Source organism: Lolium rigidum, chromosome 4 (assembly GCF_022539505.1).
Source record: "Lolium rigidum isolate FL_2022 chromosome 4, APGP_CSIRO_Lrig_0.1, whole genome shotgun sequence".
In the NCBI taxonomy this organism is placed as follows: domain Eukaryota; kingdom Viridiplantae; phylum Streptophyta; class Magnoliopsida; order Poales; family Poaceae; genus Lolium; species Lolium rigidum.
This window is the reverse complement of record NC_061511.1, coordinates 34,021,023-34,026,480: the sequence shown is the minus strand read 5'-3', so window position 1 is coordinate 34,026,480 and position 5,458 is coordinate 34,021,023.

The following is a 5,458-nucleotide window of genomic DNA, read 5'->3' as shown; positions in this document are numbered from 1 at the left end:
CGCTTTGTTTGCTCCCTCCTTTTTATGTTCGGTGGGTTCACAAATTCCTTCGATGCCGTAGTAAAATCTAGTTGCCTTTCTTCCTCATCTCTACTTAGACAATCATTGTAATCCATGTATTTTTTTTGTTTGAATATCCAGTTTGATGAACTCTTCATCCTACGTATTCTTCTAAGAAATTTCATATGACCACCTAAGTAGCGTTGATTATGCCTCTACTTTGAGTTTTCTTTTTTTATCAGGAAGGAAAACTGTGCATATAGCCTATATAGCCCCAATGAAGGATAAAATGTTGGGCTGTTAGTCTACAGCAAGCCACATTGTGCAAGACCAAAAGGTACTTCCTGTTAGATTATATGTTTCGGTTAAGCCAGACTTGTAACGCAAGCTAGGGTTTTAGGCTTAGTCGGTTGGCTCTACTATTTATATCCCTTGTACCCCAAACAGTTTTGTATCAATTGTGAGACATAATACAATCTTACATGGTATCGGACTAATCGATCCCGACCTCATGGGGCCGCCGCCCTAAGCCGCCGCCGCCGTCCGGTTACTTCGACCAGCAAGCCAAGGCCGCCGCCGCCGCCGAGGCCTCGGCCTCTTCTACCCCTCCCACGGCTACTCCTCTCTCCTACACGGACACCATAGCCGATGTCACCCCCTTCATACCTATTACTTTAGATCTTGCCCAACACAACTACTACCATTGGCGCCACCTCTTTGAGGTTCACCTCGGCGCCGCAACCTCCCGTCATCACATCGCCGCCGACGCCGCCCCTCGTCCTGACGACGCTCGCTGGATCACGGATGATCTCGCCATCATCCAATGGATCTACACACGCGTGTCCACGGAGATTTTCAATCTCGTTTTCCGTGAGGCCGCCACCGCCGCCGCCCTCTGGGCGTCCCTGCGCCAGCCTCTTCCAGACAACGCCGACGCCCGGATCAACAACCTCCACTCCGCGATCCGCAACACCCCTCGGGGGACTCCTCGCTCATCGTCTACCGTCGGCGCATCCGGACGATGGCGGATGAGCTCCGCGAACTAGGCGATCCTATGCCTCGATCGCCGGCTTATCAACATCCTTCTCCAAGGGCTCGGCGATCGGTTCAAGACTCAAGCGGCCATGATTCCCTTCATGCAGCCTCGCCCTTCCTTCAAGGAGATCCGGTCCTCGCCGCGAACGCCGATGATGACCTCACACGGCGGGAGGCGCGGCCTCACGTCTTCGCCGCCTCCACCCGGCCGCCCTCGCTGCCTACTCCCGCACCGGGCAGGTCCGACGAGCCAGCCCACCGCCGCGGCAGGACCCCGGTACCGTTTCCGGCCTCGGCCGGGCAGCCTCCTCCCGGCTGGCGTCCCGAGCCCCAACTACAAGGGCAAGAATCCGATGTACCGGCCGCCGCGATCTGCCACTCCACCAGCCGCCCGACGCCCGCGCCAGCACCGCCGCTCCTCCCGCTTGGCGCCCGCCACCGGCGGTACCGACGCTCTGCGCCAGCCACCGCCGCGCCGCCTACCGGCGCCCTCCTCATGATCCCCGGACCGGCATGGTCGGGCTTGGTCCATGCCCCGGGCGGCCCCCTCTCCGATCGGCGCTCCTCCAGCCTACACGGGTGCTCGGGCGGCGGGTCTTCGCCCCCACACTGGTTCCCCCGGACTCCTCGGCCGGCGCGCCCCGCCGAACGCCTACCACGCCGCCCCGGCCTACTACGATGGGGATGCCATACATGTCATATCAGCACCCCGGATGTTTCGACCTTCGCCTTGTCCTCATGCCGCCTGCTCCAACTGCCCCTGCTGCATCAGCCGACCTCCGCTCCTTCACCGAGCTGGGACCAATCTGCGTTCTTGCAGTGCCATGAACAACTTCGCTGCCCAGGGAAACTCAGGTATGGACTGGATTTTCGATTCCGGTGCTTCTAGTCACATGTCTCGCTTCTAGTAATATGCTTCGTCAAATTTTTCCACCACACCACTTTCATCCATAGTCCTAGGAAACGGCACTACTATACCTATATATTGCACCGGCCAAACCACCATACCTACACCCACCAAACAACTCCTCCTACGTGATGTCCTTATTGCACCCGCGCTAATCAAAAACTTAATTTCTGTTCGTCAGTTCACCCATGACAATCTTGTTTCTATGGAATTTGATCCGTTTGGTTTATTCTGTGAAGGACTACCGAGACCAAAGCGGAGATCGCTCGGTTCAATAGCTCCGGCGACCTCTACACTCTCCATGGCGCCGCCACCCACGACCCACCCACCTCCATGGCGGCGTCCGTCGACCTCTCGGCATCACCGTCTCGGCCACCCCCACAACGCTACCTTGTCTTCTATACTTAGCGAATTTTCAATAAATTGTAATAAGGATAGTCATAATACCTCCATGTGTCCCTCTTGTCGGCAAGGAAAACATGTTCGCTTGCCCTTTAGTTCCTTTACTCACCGTTAGTACCTTTCCTTTTGAACTTTTGCACTCGCGATTTATGGACATCTCCCCATACTAGTGTCTCCGGCTTTAAATATTATCTAGTCGTTCTAGACGATTTCACATACTTTGTCTGGACTTTTCCTTTACGCAACAAATCAGACGTACACACCATTTTCCTAAACTTTCAAAAATATGTCGCCACACACTTCTTTCTTCCCATTAAATTTATCCAATGTGACAACGACAAAGAATTTGATAACTTTCAAAACCGAAACTTCTTTCTTCAACATGGCATTCTTCTCCGATTTTCATGCCCATACACTTCACCTCAAAACGGCAAGGCGAACGCTCGCTTCGCACAATAAACGACATCATTCGCACCCTTTTAATCCACTCCTCAATGCCACCAAAATTCGGGGCCGAAGCCTTACGCACAGCCACCTACTTACTTAACATCCGGCCTCACAAGTCCAATACAAACTCTACACCATTCTACTCTCTTTACCTTAGTCATCCAAACTACTCGAACTTCGCGTCTTTGGCTGTCTTTGTTTTCCAAACACTGCCGCCATCTCCACCAACAAACTATCACCTCGCTCCATTCCCTGTGTCTTTCTAGGATACTCTGATGAACACAAGGGTTATCGCTGCCTGGATCTCGTCTCTGGCCGCATCCACATCTCTCGGCACGTTACTTTTTCCGAGCATATCTTCCCTTTCTCCACACGGACACCCTCCCAAACTCCCATTGACCCATCGCCTACCCTACATCATCCCATAGCTCACCCCGCTAGGTTTCCTCACCACTACACCGCTCCTACCGCCACCCCGGTGCCCTCCCCGCGCTACGCGCGGCGAACCCTTCAGCCGACTCCACTGCCGCGACAGCGGGGTCGGCTGCTTCCTCTGCCGAGTCCGCACCTCCACCTGATACACCCATCTCCCCCGCCGCTCCTTCTCCACCTATTCCACCATCTTCGACGTCTAACTCATCCGCTGCGCCTGACGTCGTTGTTCATCCCACTCCACCTCTACCACCCCATGCTGTTCCTACCCAAGCTCCCACAAATGCTCACACAATGCGCACTCGGGCCAAAACGGGATTTCACGTTCCAAAAGGGCCGCGTCTCAATCTTCATGCCACCACTTCTCCGATCTCCCCCATCCCTAAAACCTACAAAAGTGCTCTTCTCGATCCTAAGCCGGGCTGCCGCTATGCGTGATGGAGTTTTCCGCTCTCATTCACAATGATACATGGCGCCTTGTTCCTCGCCCTGTCGGTGCAAATATTGTTTCCGGCAAATGGGTTTTCCGCTCAAAAATTTCTCTCCGACGGAACTCTCTCTCGCTACAAGGCTCGCTGGGTTTGTCGTGGTTTCTCTCGACGAGCACGGCATCGACTACGACGAGACCTTCTCTCCTGTTGTCAAGCCTAGCACTATTCGCACCTGTTCTTAGCATCGCCACTTCCTCTTCTTGGCCCATTCACCAACTCGATGTCAAAAATGCCTTTCTTCATGGTGCTCTCCAAGAAACTGTTTATTGTCAACAACCTTTAGGCTTCGAAGACTCCTCTGCTCCCGATCATGTTTGTCTCCTTCAAAAATCTCTTTATGGTCTCAAACAAGCCCCTAGGGCTTGGTTCCAACGTTTTTCAACTTACATTCAAACAATCGGTTTCACTCCCTCTCTCACCGACACCTCTCTTTTGTCTATCACACTTCCACACACACAGCTTATCTTCTTCTTTATGTTGATGATATCATTCTCACTTCGCTTCCACTAAGACTTTTCTTGATCATATTATTACACCGCTGTAACTCTGAATTCTCTATGACTGATCTTGGTGTGCTTCATCATTTTCTTGGCATCATCTAGTTACCGTCACTCTAATGGTCTTTTTCTTTCCCAACGTCGGTATATTCTAGATCTTCTCAACCGCGCGAGGCATGATTGACTATCAGCCTGCATCGTACACCTGTCGACACTAGCGCCAAACTCTGTCTGATGGCGAACCATTCTCAAACCCAACTCTCTACCGTAGCATTGCGGGTGCACCGCAATACCTTACTCTAACACACCCGAAATATCTTATTCTGTCCAACAAGTCTGCCTATATATGCATGATCCACGAGTTCCTCACTACAATCACATGAAACGCACTCTTAGATATCTAAAAGGAACATTAGATTATGGCCTTCACATAAACACCACTTCACCTACCAGTTTGACAGACATACTCCGATGCGGGCTGGGCTGGATGCCCCGACACTCGTCGGTCCACGTCCGGATACTTGTGTTTTTATGGGTAACAATTTGCTTTCATGGTCTTCTAAGCGACAGGTTACGGTTTCACGCTTGTACTGCGTAGCTGAGTATCGAGCTGTTGCACATGCGGTTGCTTGAGACAGTTTGGCTCCGGCGATTGTTGGCTGAACTTCATCGTCCCATCCAGCGAGGCCACTATTGTTTATTGTGATAATATTTCAGCGGTTTACATGTCCAGCAATCCGGTTCAGCATCGGCGGACAAAGCATATTGAGATAGATATTCACTTCGTCAGGGAGAAAGTTGCTTTGGGCCAAGTTCGAGTTCTTCATGTTCCCACTACAGCGCAGTTCGCCGACATCTTTACCAAGGGACTGCCAACACAGCCGTTTCATGACATTCATTTCAGTCTCAACGTGATTGAACCCCACGTTGACCACTGCGGGGGGTGTTAGATTATATGTTTCGGTTAAGCCAGACTTGTAACGCAAGCTAGGGTTTTAGGCTTAGTCGGTTGGCTCTAATATTTATGTCCCTTGTACCCCAAACAGTTTTGTATCAATTGTGAGACATAATACAATCTTACACTTCCCTCATAACTAATTCTGAAGCCTGAACAAACATTACAGAGAACCTATAATGCAACATCGAGCATCTTATTCACATTCACTGTGTGCTGCTTACAGAAAGAGGTGACCACTCTACTACCTAGTTCCACTTCTATTTGACACGAGCCTGCAATTTCAACATGT